The sequence below is a fragment of the Trachurus japonicus genome, chromosome 9 (genome assembly GCF_045865225.1).
Source record: "Trachurus japonicus isolate A0001 chromosome 9, Traja_1.0".
NCBI classification, from domain to species: Eukaryota; Metazoa; Chordata; class Actinopteri; order Carangiformes; family Carangidae; genus Trachurus; species Trachurus japonicus.
This window is the reverse complement of record NC_140915.1, coordinates 13485706-13507194: the sequence shown is the minus strand read 5'-3', so window position 1 is coordinate 13507194 and position 21489 is coordinate 13485706. Positions and strand designations below refer to the sequence as shown.

The window sequence follows — 21489 nt, the reverse complement described above, 5'->3', positions numbered from 1 at the left end:
CAGGAAGTGCTGCTTGTCCATTCTACATGATCAATAACGTCGAGCAACCTGATAATATCACACTAGCTAGGCTACTTTATTGCTGCGTGTTTCAAGAACAAGTCCGTTTGCGTGAATTGAATTTGTAAACATGTTTGTTACAAACGTCGCCAAGTTCGCAACATTAGTGGACATACACGCTGAGCCCGTCACGAGTCAACTAGACCGCCAGGTGATTGGGTGCGTTTGAATTACGCGCTACGTTTGTTTGGTGAAATCTGGCAACATCGACGTAATGCGTCGTAGTGCGTAGTGCGCCCATTGGCCGGTGGGCGGGGATTTCTCCTACCGAGCTGGCTAGGTCTCTTTAGCTATCTTGCTAAAATGTTTAACACAATCGTCTACTGACGAAACTGTTTATAATAACACAGTTACCAGCTACCCAACTGCTCATTCTCCAGCAAATGTTTTTTTTTTAAAGTTTAAAAATTTGCCTTAGAGGAGCACTTCTAACTTTTTATTCAGGCTATAGAGATTTGTACCTTTTATTAAAGCAGAAGTAAGCGATCCGGTCGTTTTGGCTAATGCTGCGTTCCAGGCAGGCTTTTGAAACCGTAAATTACAGCTTCAAGTCACGACTTACGATTTTGTAGCGTTCCAGGCAACCCACTCGTGTTTTTCCGACCTGTTTTACCTGTGAAAGTGCAACGGCCACTCGTAACTTCCGACCCGTGAACTCGTACCAGATCGAACTGGTATGACTTCACAGGTCGGAAAAACACGAGTTACGGGTTGCCTTGAACGCACCATAACAGTCCTCGTCCCTACGTCACCACATTCACGCGCATCCCTTGGCTGCACACACAGCCCTGCATGCCGTTCTCTCTCCTCATTGGATAAAAACTGTAGGATACGAGAAAAGTTTTCTCCTCGGCTCAGAGCAGAGCAGAGTGACTGACAGACCCGTGTTTCGGTCCAAACACTCTATGTAAGTGATTGCTGTCGGAAGATATAACTATTTAAGACTTATATTAACACAAATATATCGCTTACTTCTGCTTTAACGCATTTGTACTTCGCGCTGTCCTTGTTGGCCAAAAGTGCTGCTTATTGTGGACCATATGATTGTGGACTATTGATTGGGGGTTATGTGACCTCAAAGGGAGGGGGGGGGGTCTTTATTATGCAGTTTTCTTTCTTTTTCATTCTTTTTCTGTAAAGTTATATGTGGGACTTTAATGTGCTGCAGATTGTTTTATTGTGTTTTACAGTTGCATGGGCATACTCACACTTACTCCATCAGTCACCTAATGAAACTATACAAAGTAACACAATTCATCTAAGATGATTACAAATATTTGCCTGTTTGAAATTGATATGGTGGCTGAGAGAGGCTGGTGTTAGGAGAGTGGGGGGTTGCAACCAGCTGTGCAAACACAGTCTTGGTGATTTATAAATCTAGCTGTGGGCTGCTAATGGTCCAAAATGACACAAGAGCCACTATAGCTCTACAAGCATGACCCACTGATTACTGCAACACAAAGTGAAAAATATACAGTAAAAAATGGTAGGTAGGTGGTCTAACTCTTCAAGCAATTTTCTTCCAATTAAATCAACAATCTTCATCATTTTATATCCCCATGAGACTACAGCTATACACATTTTCCTCTGATGTCTGGCAACGACCTCTACAGCAAGATAATATCTTGGTGATTTGCAGGAAAAAAAATAGATAAAGCAGGAGTGTCTGTTCACAGAAAGGAATAGTGAACAGAGAGGTCACAGCAGAAGTTAAGCTAAAATTCATAATGGTTTTTCAAATATTCCTCTGAAATAAAAAAAAATGGAAGCCAACACCTCCACAGAGGTGTTGGCTTCACAAGATCACAAGAACACATCATTTCTGTATTCATGGGTGGAAAGTATAAACAAGCAGAAAATGCACATTTGTGCCTGGATATTAGCTTTAAGGGTTCCCATTAGCAGTATCAGCCTGGCAACAATATCTGGGGTTTATAATTAAAAGTAAAGTAAAGTTAAAAAAAAAAAAAATCACATTTATAAAAACACAAACCTAAACACAAACCTTTGATGGTGCAATTATGTAAGTGCCCACTAGATAGCAGAGTGGAGCTAAGTTTTTCAATGACGAGACAGATGAGCAGCATGAGTTAGTTTTTTTTATGTGTACATGGTGGATGACAATGAGGCTGCATGAAAGCACAATACATGTGCCAAACAAGCGTGAAAACAAAAGTAAAAGTTCAGCCATCATAACAATTCAACTCACAAGAAATGTATGAAAATAGAACAGAAAAAAAACATGGCAGCCTACACATGGATTCGTGTGCACACAAGTATATGAAAATAACTGTATAAGCTGCACTACACTGATCTTTTAACATTACAGGTTTCACAAATCACAATCACACACATATATATATAGTAAAAAAAAAATTAACTTGAGGTGTATGGGAAATGATGGGAGAGGCTTTTTTTATGTGCACACCAAGGCCTTCATATTGTCAAACCTCACTAACCCTAGAGTATTAAAAAGTACAAAGGCAAATCACCCTGACTGTACAAAAAGTTTCTATTTAATCTACTCGGCCGGGGCAGCATTTAGCTCACTTGGTAGAGGCTACAGTCCTCACCGCAGGCGGCCCCGGTTGGAATCCTGGATCGGGCAGCCCTTTCTTTCATGTCATTCCCCCTCTCTGCCTCCCCAATTTCCTGTCTCTCTCTCGACTGTGCTATCGAATAAAGGCAATAAAACGCCCCAAAAATATACTTAAAAAAAAAAAAATCTGCTTGGCCAACTCAAAGTAGAACAATAATCATTGCTGTGTGCCTCAAAGAATTTATCTTTGGAATTTGGGTGGACAGGCCCTTTAAAATGGAATTTGGAATTTCATTGCCAGTAGAATGAGATCGAAACATTTTGTGATGTCACATCTGTCATTGTGATCATGTAACTAAGGTAACCAGACGTCAAAGCATGGTGATGTCACATTAGTAAATGTGATGTCACTTTTGAAAGAGCTTTGATATCTATGACATCAGATCTGTGAAGTCACATGTATAAATTGTGATATCACTTTGGTAGGTGCAATAGTAGCTTTTGAACACACACTGTTACTATTACTGTTACTGATTAATAGAAGATACGTGTTGTAAAACAGTCGGTCTACCAAAAGCAACTGTTTATCGCAGCTAAATTCAAGACAAATTTTCTGAAAGGCAAAGCCATTTTTTCAGATAAGAAAATGGAATCTTGGAGTATCTCTTCAAGCAATTTGTCCATGTCAATTGAAGTTGCCCTGAGCGACTCTGAGAAAAATGTTAATGACTTTAAGATAAGACCCAAACTCAAGAAATCAGTGCGATTTGATTGTCCTCAAGAAGACAAGAAAAAAGAGGACAGACAAGCCAGTGAAAACCAGGGTACGAGGTCTCGGTTCCTCAAAAAGAAAACTCCCGCTGAGGGCAAAGTCATTGAAAAAGAGATTGTAGAAGAGATGGAAGAGGAGAAAGACAGTGTTTTTCAACATCTAAACATAATCCTTAGCCTTCCAGAAGAGCTGGAGGAAGAGGAGGAAACAAAAGTCAGCAACAACAACAAATCAAAGCAACTTTCTTCTTGGGAGGTTGTGGACTCTCAAACTCTCGCAAGGGAATCCCGCTCTGACAGTAGACGAGACTCTCAAAGTCTTGCAAGTAACTCCTTCTCCAACATTAGTCAGGAAGAGAAGGATGTGGGAGAAAGACAAGCCACAGTGGCTCCTAAAGAGGATTTGGAGCTGATCAAAAGAGAGCAAGCTAAACAAAAGCAAGCCCTAGAGGAGGAGCAAAAAGAAAAAGATGCGGCTGAAAAGGCTTTTAAGGCAGAAAAAGACAAAACAGCAACTCTTCATACTGAAATTGAGCTCCTGAAGAAAGAAGTAACTAGTCTTAAAAGTTCAAAGACAAAGTACAAACGGAGAAATGAAAAGCTTGAACATGAAATTAATAAAATGAAAGCTGATCATAAAGAGGACAAAAAGGTGATCGAGAAACTCAAACATGACCTGGAGAAAGTACCTCGTCATTACAAAAATGAAATGAAAGAGCGCGATGCAATGCATATCGCCAACATCGACTTCCTAGAGGAGCAACTCATGACCCAACAGAAGTCAAGTGTTGAAAAAGACAATGAAATTCAATCTCTGCAATCCAGGATTCAGAATCTTCAAAGTGATATCGAAGCCAAAGACACCACTGTTTCCTCACTGCAGGCTGAACTTGACCAGTGTGCCTCAAACCTCAAGGAGGAACAAACAAAAAACTGTGAACTCCGGGGAAAGTATGAGGCTGCTGTCTCCCAGCAGCAGAAGGAAGCAGAGCAGCTGGACCATCTGACTCAGGAAACCCAACGACTGGTTTCTGAGAACAAGAGGCTTCAATATCAACTTGAAGATGCTCTGAATGAGAAACAGCTTGCTGAAAAGCAGCTCCATGACAAAAGACAAACTTGCAGCAATGAAAACCAACAACTGGCTTCTGAGAACAAGAGGCTTCAACATGAACTCGAAGATGCTCTGAACGAGAAACAGCTTGCTCAAAAGCAGCTCCAGGACAGAAGACAAACTTGCAGCAATGAAAACCAACAACTGGCCTCTGAGAACAAGAGGCTTCAATGTGAACTTGAAGATGCTCTGAATGAGAAACAGCTTGCTCAGAAGCAGCTCAAGGAAGAAAGACAAACTTGCAGCAACGAAAACCAACAGTTGGCTTCTGAGAACAAGAGGCTTCAATGTGAACTTGAAGATGCTCTAAATGAGAGACAACTTGCTCAGAAGCAGCTTGAGGAAGCCAGAGAAACTTGCACCTGTTCCGAGGAGGCAGTCAAGAAGGAGAAAGCTCAGGCTTGTAAAGAGAGAAAAAAGTCAAATGAAGAGTTCTTGTCCTCAGAGGCCAGGATGTACGACATGCAGTCACTTAAGATCAAGAATGCAGATATCAAGGCTAAATTAATGGCTATGGAAACAAAATACGACAGAGAAATCCATGAAGAAATGAGGATAAACCAAAAAAGTCAGGCCATCATTTCTAAACTCAGGTACATGGTAACTGACCTTAAAGCACAACAGTCAGAGGGCAAGACAAGACTGGCCGAACTTGAGGATGCCCTGACAAAAGAAAAGACACAAAACTCTGAGTTGCTGCTGAGAGACAATGAAACGGCTGCCTCTCTTGCAAGAGAAAGGACCATGTGTGATCATTACCGGATCAAGTTTGAAGAAGCTTTGAACAAACAGATACAGACACTAGAAGAACGGCAAAGCCTGGCTGTAGCCCTCCAGAAATCTCAGGACAGCTTATCCACTCTTCAGCAACAACAGCTGACAGAGTTCAACCCTCTTAGAGTTCAACTCTCAGAGAGCAAAACAAAACAAGCTGAACTTGAAGAAGCCCTAAAACAGGAAAGGACACGACATTCAGATTTCCAACAGAGAGACGATCAAAGCTTCTCTACTCTTAAACAGGTCAAGACCACTTGCATGAAGTACCGAGTGGAGCTCATGGAAGCTCTGAGAAGGCAGGCAGAGTTACTGGAGGAGCGGCAGAAACTGACCGTGGCCTTACAGACAACTCAGACCAGCTTATCCAAACTTCAAAAACAACATCTGGCAGAGGCAGACACTCAAGTCAAGCACATCAGTGACAGGGAGCTCAGGCTCAAGGAGAACAAGTGGCTCTGCACGGAGCAATGGATGCTCTGAATGGTCTGGAAAAGGAGTTTATCTTCTTTCTTTCTTTCTGTCTTCTTTCTATCTTTCTTTCTGTCTTCTTTCTATCTTTCTGTCTTCTTTCTTTCTTTCTATCTTTCTATCTTTCTTTCTTTCTTTCTTTCTATAACCAATGTTGCAGCCAAGATGTGTGTGTGTCTGAATGTGGGTGTGTCAGTGGTGGGGCACTATGGTTGCTATGGGTTACCTGCACACCTGTGGGCATTGGTGGTTAATCAGTTAATCAATGGAGGACCTCATTTTTGACACACCATCATGAGTTGGAAACGACTTCCCTCAAGTGGCTTTTTTGTCAATAGACAACCACTATCAATAAAAAAAAGTTTTTAAAAAAAGTACTTTATTATTAGTATTTTTTCAGCTAAAGGTTGAATATGGAGAATGCTTATGCTTAGCTCACTACAACGGCCCTAATACTTGTTACCAGTGTCGGTGACAGTCGGGAATCGGTCTGCGGCTCCAGACTGTATTTATTTTTCTTTGCGGTCCTGACTGCTGCTGCTGAGACAGCTAGTGCAGCTAGCAGCCCTGAGCCCTCCTACTCTGCTGCACGTAGCTTCACCTGAGCTCCGTCATTGGCTGGAGACAAAACACCGACTCTCTTGCGACTCTCTCGCTCTCCACCCAGAAACGTCCACATGCATAACAAAACAGAGCAAAAGACCAAAATACATGCAGGGGGAGGGGGCGCTGCAGACACAGTCACGGATTTCATTTGTACAAATCTAATGTTTATTTTTGGGCACAAAACTCCAGACCCAACCTTGAAATAATTTAAGAAATTTTGATGGGTTCAACATACCTTGTAGCAGCCAGTAGGGCAGCCTTTCTCAAAGTGTGGTCCGTGGACCCCTGAGCGACCCCTGGTAGTCCGCAAGGTGACATGTGGTAACATATCACGTTTTAAAATTTAAAAAAAAAAACCTGCGACATACAGCACAGTACGTGTCTTGTTTTCAGTTTTAAGGGTGTTTACACATGTTCAACCTTGGTCCACAGCACATGCGAAAATGATACACGGTTTAGAGCCGGACGCTTGCGTTGACAGCGCCATGGATCTTTAACCGAGTAGTTACGTTACGTCTCCAGTGTGATGCGCACAGCTGATGTGTTTCCATGACAACAGACGCACATATTCAACAGATTCAGTGTGGACAGAGAGTGTCAGATGTGACGCGATTGTCGGTCGCAACAATTTAGTCACATTTACATGAGACCCGATGTGAAAATAACTCAGAGAAGCAACACTCAACTTGAACAATGGAGACACATGCGGCTGCACTGCCCAGATAACTGGGCACAACAAAAGGACCACACCAGCATCCGACTGCAGTTGTTTCAGTGCGCACCAGAATGCAACTGTTGTCTTCACACTGAACCAAACACACCAAACTCAGGCCCACGGCAGTGTTTCCCATATGTTCATTTAATCGTGGCAGCCCGCCACAAATAAATTACGTCCACCACAAATAGATTTTTCGGCTTTTCGCTCGACCAACGCAATATCGTTCTGTTCACTGATCTCTGCATAGCGCTCTTTCTCCTTTATTGGCGTACACACACACACAGAAACGCGCATGCATGACAGCAGTGCACGGTAAAAGCGAAACTCATACGGTCCAATCGCGTTTTCTTTTCTGTGCTCCTCTGATCAGAGCGGCGTCCCTAGCAACGGTCTGTTATACTTGACGACGGTCATTACAGAAATAACAGACCATACAACGCAGCGATTGACCAGAGCAGCATTCAAGAGCCGTAATAACCAGAGTTAATGTTAGCTAGCTTAAATGGACGTGACAAAGTTGGTGTTCTTGGTTACACCCCGCCTTTCCGAAGCCCCGCCTTTCCGACAATAGACTTCCATTCATCGTAATAGCGGGGTTTTCTATTTTTTCTAAAGACCCCGCTACTCCGAAAAGGCTATTGGGGGAAACACCCAGCGCGCAGTGCGCATTGATCCTTTTTTCCTTTTTGGGGTCAAACGGATCATGTGCATAATTACCTGCAAAACAAGCAAATACTTCATATTAATGACATAATGTTCATTCTGCTTCTAGCCTGTCTAGCCTCTACCTGGTCTTTTTACTAAACTTAACCAACTCCTTTCTTCATTGCCTAAGCCCAACCAAAGCATCTCCCTCAGTCAGCTGTCAGCACGAGCGGCGGCTACAGCAGCCTCGCGCCCCTGTGAGCTCAAGCCGGGTCCGGCCGCGCTCGAGCGGCGCAGGGGGGGGTGTATTTCTTTTACTGTGTGGGAGATCTCTAACAACGGAGTCGGGGAGAAAGCAAGTGGGACATATCTGCCCAGTCCCTGAGCAGCGCACGTTTCACAGACACAACACAGAGTGTAAACAACATCACGCGGTTCAGCACCTTGGACATTGGACAGCTGCGGGGGGAGGAGGGGGTGTCGGAACAGCGGTGTTTCGAAGTGGGGGTATTTCGGAACAGCGGGGTGTCGAAATGGAGAGCTGTCCCCGGTGTTCTTTTAGCAAGCTGTCAGCTGTATTTGGTTGTCATGTGCAGTTGCTCATCCACAGAGGCGCCTGGACGAGCAGCGAAGGAGAATTTACGGTTGCGTGTGTATGGAGTATTTTTTATTACACTGCTCGTGTGGATGTGGAATTTTATTTAACAAAATTTTGGTTTCAAAAATACTCGTGTTCGTGTGGACAAGGCCTAACAAAGTCAAAGTAAAAATGTTTACGACGAGTCTATACTTTACGGCCTGCCAACATTTAGAAGAAAAAATAATAATAACCGCCAATGTCACGGTATACGTTACGCTACTACACGTCTGATAGCTCGTTAGCTGGTCTGTGACAGAGATGGCTCATATAAATCTTTTAAAAAAAAGCAGGAGTGTCTGTTCACAGAAAGGAATAGTGAAGAGAGGTCACAGCATAAGTGAAGCTAAAATTCATAATGGTTTTTCAAATATTCCTCTGAAAAAAAAAAAAAAATGGAAGATCACAAGAACACATCATTTCTGTATTCATGGGTGGAAAGTATAAACAAGCAGAAAATGCACATTAGTGCCTGGATATTAGCTTTAAGGGTTCCCATTAGCAGTATCAGCCTGGCAACAATATCTGGGGTTTATAATTAAAAGTAAAGTAAAGTAAAAAAAAAAAAAAAAATCACATTTATAAAAACACAAACGTAAACACAAACCTTTGATGGTGCAATTATGTAAGTGCCCACTAGATAGCAGAGTGGAGCTAAGTTTTTCAATGACGAGACAGATGAGCAGCATGAGTTAGTTAGTTTTTTTTTATGTGTACATGGTGGATGACAATGAGGCTGCATGAAAGCACAATACATGTGCCTAACGAGCGTGAAAACAAAAGTAAAAGTTCAGCCATCATAACAATTCAACTCACAAGAAATGTATGAAAATAGAACAGAAAAAAAACATGGCAGCCTACACATGGATTCGTGTGCACACAAGTATATGAAAATAACTGTATAAGCTGCACTACTGATCTTTTAACATTACAGGTTTCACAAATCACAATCACACACATATATATATAGTAAAAAAAAAAATTCACTTGAGGTGTATGGGAAATGATGGGAGAGGCTTTTTTTATGTGCACACCAAGGCCTTCATATTGTCAAACCTCAATAACCCTAGAGTATTAAAAAGTACAAAGGCAAATCACCCTGACTGTACAAAAAGTTTCTATTTAATCTACTCGGCCGGGGCAGCATTTAGCTCACTTGGTAGAGGCTACAGTCCTCACCGCAGGCGGCCCCGGTTCGAATCTTGGATCGGGCAGCCCTTTCCTTCATGTCATTCCCCCTCTCTGCCTCCCCCATTTCCTGTCTCTCTCTCGACTGTGCTATCGAATAAAGGCAATAAGACGCCCCAAAAATATACTTAAAAAAAAAAAAATCTGCTTGGCCAACTCAAAGTAGAACAATAATCATTGCTGTGTGCCTCAAAGAATTTATCTTTGGAATTTGGGTGGACAGGCCCTTTAAAATGGAATTTGGAATTTCATTGCCAGTAGAATGAGATCGAAACATTTTGTGATGTCACATCTGTCATTGTGATCATGTAACTAAGGTAACCAGACGTCAAAGCATGGTGATGTCACATTAGTAAATGTGATGTCACTTTTGAAAGAGCTTTGATATCTATGACATCAGATCTGTGAAGTCACATGTATAAATTGTGATATCACTTTGGTAGGTGCAATAGTAGCTTTTGAACACACACTGTTACTATTACTGTTACTGATTAATAGAAGATACGTGTTGTAAAACAGTTGGTCTACCAAAAGCAACTGTTTATCCCAGCTAAATTCAAGACAAATTTTCTGAAAGGCAAAGCCATTTTTTCAGATAAGAAAATGGAATCTTGGAGTATCTCTTCAAGCAATTTGTCCATGTCAATTGAAGTTGCCCTGAGCGACTCTGAGAAAAATGTTAATGACTTTAAGATAAGACCCAAACTCAAGAAATCAGTGCGATTTGATTGTCCTCAAGAAGACAAGAAAAAAGAGGACAGACAAGCCAGTGAAAACCAGGGTACGAGGTCTCGGTTCCTCAAAAAGAAAACTCCCGCTGCGGGCAAAGTCATTGAAAAAGAGATTGTAGAAGAGATGGAAGAGGAGAAAGACAGTGTTTTTCAACATCTAAACATAATCCTTAGCCTTCCAGAAGAGCTGGAGGAAGAGGAGGAAACAAAAGTCAGCAACAACAACAAATCAAAGCAACTTTCTTCTTGGGAGGTTGTGGACTCTCAAACTCTCGCAAGGGAATCCCGCTCTGACAGTAGACGAGACTCTCAAAGTCTTGCAAGTAACTCCTTCTCCAACATTAGTCAGGAAGAGAAGGATGTGGGAGAAAGACAAGCCACAGTGGCTCCTAAAGAGGATTTGGAGCTGATCAAAAGAGAGCAAGCTAAACAAAAGCAAGCCCTAGAGGAGGAGCAAAAAGAAAAAGATGCGGCTGAAAAGGCTTTTAAGGCAGAAAAAGACAAAACAGCAACTCTTCATACTGAAATTGAGCTCCTGAAGAAAGAAGTAACTAGTCTTAAAAGTTCAAAGACAAAGTACAAACGGAGAAATGAAAAGCTTGAACATGAAATTAATCAAATGAAAGCTGATCATAAAGAGGACAAAAAGGTGATCGAGAAACTCAAACATGACCTGGAGAAAGTACCTCGTCATTACAAAAATGAAATGAAAGAGCGCGATGCAATGCATATCGCCAACATCGACTTCCTAGAGGAGCAACTCATGACCCAACAGAAGTCAAGTGTTGAAAAAGACAATGAAATTCAATCTCTGCAATCCAGGATTCAGAATCTTCAAAGTGATATCGAAGCCAAAGACAACACTGTTTCCTCACTGCAGGCTGAACTTGACCAGTGTGCCTCAAACCTCAAGGAGGAACAAACAAAAAACTGTGAACTCCGGGGAAAGTATGAGGCTGCTGTCTCCCAGCAGCAGAAGGAAGCAGAGCAGCTGGACCATCTGACTCAGGAAACCCAACGACTGGCTTCTGAGAACAAGAGGCTTCAATATCAACTTGAAGATGCTCTGAATGAGAAACAGCTTGCTGAAAAGCAGCTCCATGACAAAAGACAAACTTGCAGCAATGAAAACCAACAACTGGCTTCTGAGAACAAGAGGCTTCAACATGAACTCGAAGATGCTCTGAACGAGAAACAGCTTGCTCAAAAGCAGCTCCAGGACAGAAGACAAACTTGCAGCAATGAAAACCAACAACTGGCCTCTGAGAACAAGAGGTTTCAATGTGAACTTGAAGATGCTCTGAATGAGAAACAGCTTGCTCAGAAGCAGCTCAAGGAAGAAAGACAAACTTGCAGCAACGAAAACCAACAGTTGGCTTCTGAGAACAAGAGGCTTCAATGTGAACTTGAAGATGCTCTAAATGAGAGACAACTTGCTCAGAAGCAGCTTGAGGAAGCCAGAGAAACTTGCACCTGTTCCGAGGAGGCAGTCAAGAAGGAGAAAGCTCAGGCTTGTAAAGAGAGAAAAAAGTCAAATGAAGAGTTCTCGTCCTCAGAGGCCAGGATGTACGACATGCAGTCACTTAAGATCAAGAATGCAGATATCAAGGCTAAATTAATGGCTATGGAAACAAAATACGACAGAGAAATCCATGAAGAAATGAGGATAAACCAAAAAAGTCAGGCCATCATTTCTAAACTCAGGTACATGGTAACTGACCTTAAAGCACAACAGTCAGAGGGCAAGACAAGACTGGCCGAACTTGAGGATGCTCTGACAAAAGAAAAGACACAAAACTCTGAGTTGCTGCTGAGAGACAATGAAACGGCTGCCTCTCTTGCAAGAGAAAGGACCATGTGTGATCATTACCGGATCAAGTTTGAAGAAGCTTTGAACAAACAGATACAGACACTAGAAGAACGGCAAAGCCTGGCTGTAGCCCTCCAGAAAGCTCAGGACAGCTTATCCACTCTTCAGCAACAACAGCTGACAGAGTTCAACTCTCTTAGAGTTCAACTCTCAGAGAGCAAAACAAAACAAGCTGAACTTGAAGAAGCCCTAAAACAGGAAAGGACACGACATTCAGATTTCCAACAGAGAGACGATCAAAGCTTCTCTACTCTTAAACAGGTCAAGACCACTTGCATGAAGTACCGAGTGGAGCTCATGGAAGCTCTGAGAAGGCAGGCAGAGTTACTGGGGGAGCGGCAGAAACTGACCGTGGCCTTACAGACAACTCAGACCAGCTTATCCAAACTTCAAAAACAACATCTGGCAGAGGCAGACACTCAAGTCAAGCACACCAGTGACAGTGAGCTCAGGCTCAAGGAGAACAAGTGGCTCTGCACGGAGCAATGGATGCTCTGAATGGTCTGGAAAAGGAGTTTATCTTCTTTCTTTCTTTCTTTCTTTCTTTCTTTCTTTCTGTCTGTCTTCTTTCTATCTTTCTGTCTTCTTTCTTTCTGTCTTATTTCTTTCTTTCTTTCTTCTTTCTTTCTTTCTATAACCAATGTTGCAGCCAATTTGGATCTCTGTGTGTGTCTGTGTGAATGAATGTGGGTGTGTCAGTGGTGGGGCACTATGGTTGCTATGGGTTACCTGCACACCTGTGGGCATTGGTGGTTAATCAGTTAATCAATGGAGGACCTCATTTTTGACACACCATCATGAGTTGGAAACGACTTCCCTCAAGTGGCTTTTTTGTCAATAGACAAGCACTATCAATAAAAAAAGTTTTTAAAAAAAGTACTTTATTATTAGTATTTTTTCAGCTAAAGGTTGAATATGGAGAATGCTTATACTTAGCTCACTACAACGGCCCTAATACTTGTTACCAGTGTCGGTGACGGTCGGGAATCGGTCTGCGGCTCCAGACTTTATTTCTTTTTCTTTGCGGTCCTGACTGCTGCTGCTGAGAGAGAGAGACTCGGTAGCATCAGAGACAGCTAGTGCGGCTAGCAGCCCTGAGCCCTCCTACTCTGCTGCACGTAGCTTCACCTGAGCTCCGTCATTGGCTGGAGACAAAACACCGACTCTCTCGCTCTCCACCCAGAAACGTCCACATGCATAACAAAACAGAGCGAAAGACCAAAATACAGGCAGGGGGAGGGGGCGCTGCAGACACAGTCACGGATTTCATTTGTACAAGTCTAATGTTTATTTTTGGGCACAAAACTCCAGACCCAACCTTGAAATAATTTAAGAAATTTTGATGGGTTCAACAATGATACCTCGTAGCAGCCAGTAGGGCAGCCTTTCTCAAAGTGTGGTCCGCGGACCCCTGAGCGACCCCTGGTAGTCCGCAAGGTGACATGGTAACATATCACGTTTTAAAATTAAAAAAAAAAAACCTGCGACATACAGCACAGTACGTGTCTTGTTTTCAGTTTTAAGGGTGTTTACACACATGCTGATGTTCAACCTTGGTCCACAGCACATGCGAAAATGATACACGGTTTAGAGCCGGACGCTTGCGTTGACAGCGCCATGGATCTTTAACCGAGTAGTTACGTTATGTCTCCAGTGTGATGCGCACAGCTGATGTGTTTCCATGACAACAGACGTACATATTCAACAGATTCAGTGTGGACAGAGAGTGTCAGATGTGACGCAACAATTTAGTCACATTTACATGAGACCCGATGTGAAAATAACTCAGAGAAGCAACACTCAACTTGAACAATGGAGACACATGCGGCTGCACTGCCCAGATAACTGGGCACAACAAAAGGACCACACCAGCATCCGACTGCAGTTGTTTCAGTGCGCACCAGAATGCAACTGTTGTCTTCACACTGAACCAAACACACCAAACTCAGGCCCACGGCAGTGTTTCCCATATGTTCATTTATTCGTGGCAGCCCGCCACAAATAAATTACGTCCACCACAAATAGATTTTTCGGCTTTTCGCTCGACCAACGCAATATCGTTCTGTTCACTGATCTCTGCATAGCGCTCTTTCTCCTTTATTGGCGTACACACACACACAGAAACGCGCATGCATGACAGCAGTGCACGGTAAAAGCGAAACTCATACGGTCCAATCGCGTTTTCTTTTCTGTGCTCCTCTGATCAGAGCGGCGTCCCTAGCAACGGTCTGTTATACTTGACGACGGTCATTACAGAAATAACAGACCATACAACGCAGCGATTGACCAGAGCAGCATTCAAGAGCCGTGTAGGCTAACCAGAGTTAATGTTAGCTAGCTTAAATGGACGTGACAAAGTTGGTGTTGTTTATTAGCAAGCTGTCAGCTGTATTTGGTTGTCATGTGCAGTTGCTCATCCACAGAGGCGCCTGGACGAGCAGCGAAGGAGAATTTACGGTTGCGTGTGAATGGAGTATTTTTTATTACACTGCTCGTGTGGATGCGGAATTTTATTTAACAAAACTTTGGTTTCAAAAATACTCGTGTTCGTGTGGACAAGGCCTAACAAAGTCAAAGTAAAAATGTTTACGACGAGTCTATACTTTACGGCCTGCCAACATTTAGAAGAAAAAATAATAATAACCGCCAATGTCACGGTATACGTTACGCTACTACACGTCTGATAGCTCGTTAGCTGGTCTGGGACAGAGATGGCTCATATAAATCTTTAAAAAAAAAGCAGGAGTGTCTGTTCACAGAAAGGAATAGTGAACAGAGAGTCGCATAAGTGAAGCTAAAATTCATAATGGTTTTTCAAATATTCCTCTGAAATAAAAAAAAAAGGAAGATCACAAGAACACATCATTTCTGTATTCATGGGTGGAAAGTATAAACAAGCAGAAAATGCACATTAGTGCCTGGATATTAGCTTTAAGGGTTCCCATTAGCAGTATCAGCCTGGCAACAATATCTGGGGTTTATAATTAAAAGTAAAGTAAAGTTTAAAAAAAAAAAAAAAAAAAAAAAATCACATTTATAAAAACACAAACCTAAACACAAACCTTTGATGGTGCAATTATGTAAGTGCCCACTAGATAGCAGAGTGGAGCTAAGTTTTTCAATGACGAGACAGATGAGCAGCATGAGTTAGTTAGTTTTTTTTTATGTGTACATGGTGGATGACAATGAGGCTGCATGAAAGCACAATACATGTGCCTAACGGGGTCATCCCTATGTTCCCACAGCCCTATGTTCCCTCAGCCCTATGTTCCCTCATTTCTAACTTTTGTTGTCACTGAAAATTAGGCCCTGCCCTTTGGTCCCACCATTGGTTGGGTTTAGGCAATGAAGAAAGGAGTTGGTTAAGTTTAGTAAAAAAAGACCAGGTAGAGGCTAGACAGGCCAGATAGACAGAGTCCAGATAGGTAGAGAGAGTCCAGAGGGAACATAGGGCTGAGGGAACATAGGGCTGAGGGAACAAGCGTGAAAACAAAAGTAAAAGTTCAGCCATCATAACAATTCAACTCACAAGAAATGTATGAAAATAGAACAGAAAAAAACATGGCAGCCTACACATGGATTCGTGTGCACACAAGTATATGAAAATAACTGTATAAGCTGCACTACACTGATCTTTTAACATTACAGGTTTCACAAATCACAATCACAATCACACATATATATATATAGTAAAAAAAAAATTAACTTGAGGTGTATGGGAAATGATGGGAGAGGCTTTTTTATGTGCACACCAAGGCCTTCATATTGTCAAACCTCAATAACCCTAGTACAAAGGCAAATCACCCTGACTGTACAAAAAGTTTCTATTTAATCTACTCGGCCGGGGCAGCATTTAGCTCACTTGGTAGAGGCTACAGTCCTCACCGCAGGCGGCCCCGGTTCGAATCTTGGATCGGGCAGCCCTTTCCTTCATGTCATTCCCCCTCTCTGCCTCCCCCATTTCCTGTCTCTCTCTCGACTGTGCTATCGAATAAAGGCAATAAAACGCCCCAAAAATATACTTTAAAAAAAAAAAATCTGCTTGGCCAACTCAAAGTAGAACAATAATCATTGCTGTGTGCCTCAAAGAATTTATCTTTGGAATTTGGGTGGACAGGCCCTTTAAAATGGAATTTGGAATTTCATTGCCAGTAGAATGAGATCGAAACATTTTGTGATGTCACATCTGTCATTGTGATCATGTAACTAAGGTAACCAGACGTCAAAGCATGGTGATGTCACATTAGTAAATGTGATGTCACTTTTGAAAGAGCTTTGATATCTATGACATCAGATCTGTGAAGTCACATGTATAAATTGTGATATCACTTTGGTAGGTGCAATAGTAGCTTTTGAACACACACTGTTACTATTACTGTTACTGATTAATAGAAGATACGTGTTGTAAAACAGTTGGTCTACCAAAAGCAACTGTTTATCGCAGCTAAATTCAAGACAAATGTTCTGAAAGGCAAAGCCATTTTTTCAGATAAGAAAATGGAATCTTGGAGTATCTCTTCAAGCAATTTGTCCATGTCAATTGAAGTTGCCCTGAGCGACTCTGAGAAAAATGTTAATGACTTTAAGATAAGACCCAAACTCAAGAAATCAGTGAGATTTGATTGTCCTCAAGAAGACAAGAAAAAAGAGGACAGACAAGCCAGTGAAAACCAGGGTACAAGGTCTCGGTTCCTCAAAAAGAAAACTCCCGCTGCGGGCAAAGTCATTGAAAAAGAGATTGTAGAAGAGATGGAAGAGGAGAAAGACAGTGTTTTTCAACATCTAAACATAATCCTTAGCCTTCCAGAAGAGCTGGAGGAAGAGGAGGAAACAAAAGTCAGCAACAACAACAAATCAAAGCAACTTTCTTCTTGGGAGGTTGTAGACTCTCAAACTCTCGCAAGGGAATCCCGCTCTGACAGTAGACGAGACTCTCAAAGTCTTGCAAGTAACTCCTTCTCCAACATTAGTCAGGAAGAGAAGGATGTGGGAGAAAGACAAGCCACAGTGGCTCCTAAAGAGGATTTGGAGCTGATCAAAAGAGAGCAAGCTAAACAAAAGCAAGCCCTAGAGGAGGAGCAAAAAGAAAAAGATGCGGCTGAAAAGGCTTTTAAGGCAGAAAAAGACAAAACAGCAACTCTTCATACTGAAATTGAGCTCCTGAAGAAAGAAGTAACTAGTCTTAAAAGTTCAAAGACAAAGTACAAACGGAGAAATGAAAAGCTTGAACATGAAATTAATAAAATGAAAGCTGATCATAAAGAGGACAAAAAGGTGATCGAGAAACTCAAACATGACCTGGAGAAAGTACCTCGTCATTACAAAAATGAAATGAAGGAGCGCGATGCAATGCATATCGCCAACATCGACTTCCTAGAGGAGCAACTCATGACCCAACAGAAGTCAAGTGTTGAAAAAGACAATGAAATTCAATCTCTGCAATCCAGGATTCAGAATCTTCAAAGTGATATCGAAGCCAAAGACAAGACTGTTTCCTCACTGCAGGCTGAACTTGACCAGTGTGCCTCAAACCTCAAGGAGGAACAAACAAAAAACTGTGAACTCCGGGGAAAGTATGAGGCTGCTGTCTCCCAGCAGCAGAAGGAAGCAGAGCAGCTGGACCATCTGACTCAGGAAACCAAACGACTGGCTTCTGAGAACAAGAGGCTTCAATATCAACTTGAAGATGCTCTGAATGAGAAACAGCTTGCTGAAAAGCAGCTCCATGACAAAAGACAAACTTGCAGCAATGAAAACCAACAACTGGCTTCTGAGAACAAGAGGCTTCAACATGAACTCGAAGATGCTCTGAACGAGAAACAGCTTGCTCAAAAGCAGCTCCAGGACAGAAGACAAACTTGCAGCAATGAAAACCAACAACTGGCCTCTGAGAACAAGAGGCTTCAATGTGAACTTGAAGATGCTCTAAATGAGAAACAGCTTGCTCAGAAGCAGCTCAAGGAAGAAAGACAAACTTGCAGCAACGAAAACCAACAGTTGGCTTCTGAGAACAAGAGGCTTCAATGTGAACTTGAAGATGCTCTAAATGAGAGACAGCTTGCTCAGAAGCAGCTTGAGGAAGCCAGAGAAACTTGCACCTGTTCCGAGGAGGCAGTCAAGAAGGAGAAAGCTCAGGCTTGTAAAGAGAGAAAAAAGTCAAATGAAGAGTTCTCGTCCTCAGAGGCCAGGATGTACGACATGCAGTCACTTAAGATCAAGAATGCAGATATCAAGGCTAAATTAATGGCTATGGAAACAAAATACGACAGAGAAATCCATGAAGAAATGAGGATAAACCAAAAAAGTCAGGCCATCATTGCTAAACTCAGGTACATGGTAACTGACCTCAAAGCACAACAGTCAGAGGGCAAGACAAGACTGGCCGAACTTGAGGATGCCCTGACAAAAGAAAAGACACAAAACTCTGAGTTGCTGCTGAGAGACAATGAAACGGCTGCCTCTCTTGCAAGAGAAAGGACCATGTGTGATCATTACCGGATCAAGTTTGAAGAAGCTTTGAACAAACAGATACAGACACTAGAAGAACGGCAAAGCCTGGCTGTAGCCCTCCAGAAAGCTCAGGACAGCTTATCCACTCTTCAGCAACAACAGCTGACAGAGTTCAACCCTCTTAGAGTTCAACTCTCAGAGAGCAAAACAAAACAAGCTGAACTTGAAGAAGCCCTAAAACAGGAAAGGACACGACATTCAGATTTCCAACAGAGAGACGATCAAAGCTTCTCTACTCTCAAACAGGTCAAGACCACTTGCATGAAGTACCGAGTGGAGCTCATGGAAGCTCTGAGAAGGCAGGCAGAGTTACTGGAGGAGCGGCAGAAACTGACCGTGGCCTTACAGACAACTCAGACCAGCTTATCCAAACTTCAAAAACAACATCTGGCAGAGGCAGACACTCAAGTCAAGCACATCAGTGACAGGGAGCTCAGGCTCAAGGAGAACAAGTGGCTCTGCACGGAGCAATGGATGCTCTGAATGGTCTGGAAAAGGAGTTTATCTTCTTTCTTTCTTTCTTTCTTTCTTTCTTTCTTTCTTTCTTTCTGTCTGTCTGTCTTCTTTCTATCTTTCTTTCTATCTTTCTGTCTTCTTTCTTTCTGTCTTATTTCTTTCTTTCTTTCTTTCTTTCCTTCTTTCTATAACCAATGTTGCAGCCAATTTGGATCTCTGTGTGTGTCTGTGTGAATGAATGTGGGTGTGTCAGTGGTGGGGCACTATGGTTGCTATGGGTTACCTGCACACCTGTGGGCATGGGTGGTTAATCAGTTAATCAATGGAGGACCTCATTTTTGACACACCATCATGAGTTGGAAACGACTTCCCTCAAGTGGCTTTTTTGTCAATAGACAACCACTATCAATAAAAAAAAGTTTTTAAAAAAGTACTTTATTATTAGTATTTTTTCAGCTAAAGGTTGAATATGGAGAATGCTTATGCTTAGCTCACTACAACGGCCCTAATACTTGTTACCAGTGTCGGTGACGGTCGGGAATCGGTCTGCGGCTCCAGACTTTATTTCTTTTTCTTTGCGGTCCTGACTGCTGCTGCTGAGAGAGAGAGACTCGGCAGCATCAGAGACAGCTAGTGCGGCTAGCAGCCCTGAGCCCTCCTACTCTGCTGCACGTAGCTTCACCTGAGCTCCGTCATTGGCTGGAGACGAAACACCGACTCTCTTGCGACTCTCTCGCTCTCCACCCAGAAACGTCCACATGCATAACAAAACAGAGCAAAAGACCAACAGGAAGGGGGAGGGGGCGCTGCAGACACAGTCACGGATTTCATTTGTACAAGTCTAATGTTTATTTTTGGGCACAAAACTCCAGACCCAACCTTGAAATAATTTAAGAAAGTTTGATGGGTTCAACATACCTCGTAGCAGCCAGTAGGGCAGCCTTTCTCAAAGTGTGGTCCGCGGACCCCTGAGCGACCCCTGGTAGTCCGCAAGGTGACATATGGTAACATATCACGTTTTAAAATTTAAAAAAAAAAAACCTGCGACATACAGCACAGTACGTGTCTTGTTTTCAGTTTTAAGGGTGTTTACACACATGCTGATGTTCAACCTTGGTCCACAGCACATGCGAAAATGATACACGGTTTAGAGCCGAACGCTTGCGTTGACAGCGCCATGGATCTTTAACCAAGTAGTTACGTTATGTCTCCAGTGTGATGCGCACAGCTGATGTGTTTCCATGTCAACAGACGTACATGTTCAACAGATTCAGTGTGGACAGAGAGTGTCAGATGTGACGCGATTGTCGGTCGCAACAATTTAGTCACATTTACATGAGACCCGATGTGAAAATAACTCAGAGAAGCAACACTCAACTTGAACAATGGAGACACATGCGGCTGCACTGCCCAGATAACTGGGCACAACAAAAGGACCACACTAGCATACGACTGCAGTTGTTTCAGTGCGCACCAGAATGCAACAATTTTCTTCACACTGAACCAAACACACCGAACTCAGGCCCACGGCAGTGTTTCCCATATGTTCATTTATTCGTGGCAGCCCGCCACAAATAAATTACGTCCACCACAAATAGATTTTTCGGCTTTTCGCTCGACCAACGCAATATCGTTCTGTTCACTGATCTCTGCATAGCGCTCTTTCTCCTTTATTGGCGTACACACACACACACACACACACACACACACACACACACACACACAGAAAGGCGCATGCATGACAGCAGTGCACGGTAAAAGCGAAACTCATACGGTCCAATCGCGTTTTCTTTTCTGTGCTCCTCTGATCAGAGCGGCGTCCCTAGCAACGGTCTGTTATACTTGACGACGGTCATTACAGAAATAACAGACCATACAATGCAGCGATTGACCAGAGCAGCATTCAAGAGCCGTAATAACCAGAGTTAATGTTAGCTAGCTTAAATGGACGTGACAAAGTTGGTGTTGTTTATTAGCAAGCTGTCAGCTGTATTTGGTTGTCATGTGCAGTTGCTCATCCACAGAGGCGCCTGGACGAGCAGCGAAGGAGAATTTACGGTTGCGTGTGTATGGAGTATTTTTTATTACACTGCTCGTGTGGATGCGGAATTTTATTTAACAAAACTTTGGTTTCAAAAATACTCGTGTTCGTGTGGACAAGGCCTAACAAAGTCAAAGTAAAAATGTTTACGACGAGTCTATACTTTACGGCCTGCCAACATTTAGAAGAAAAAATAATAATAACCGCCAATGTCACGGTATACGTTACGCTATACACGTCTGATAGCTCGTTAGCTGGTCTGTGACAGAGATGGCTCATATAAATCTTTAAAAAAAAAGCAGGAGTGTCTGTTCACAGAAAGGAATAGTGAAGAGAGGTCACAGCATAAGTGAAGCTA

At 42.6% G+C, this 21489-nt stretch overlaps 2 pseudogenes; both read left to right on the top strand.

The window, feature by feature from the left end:
- The first annotated feature begins 3208 nt into the window (after positions 1–3208).
- On the top strand, positions 3209–6813 carry LOC146981072 (uncharacterized; annotated as a pseudogene).
- Positions 6814–9978: 3165 nt separating this feature from the next.
- LOC146981071 (uncharacterized) lies at positions 9979–20389 on the top strand (annotated as a pseudogene).
- The last annotated feature ends 1100 nt before the right edge of the window (positions 20390–21489 follow it).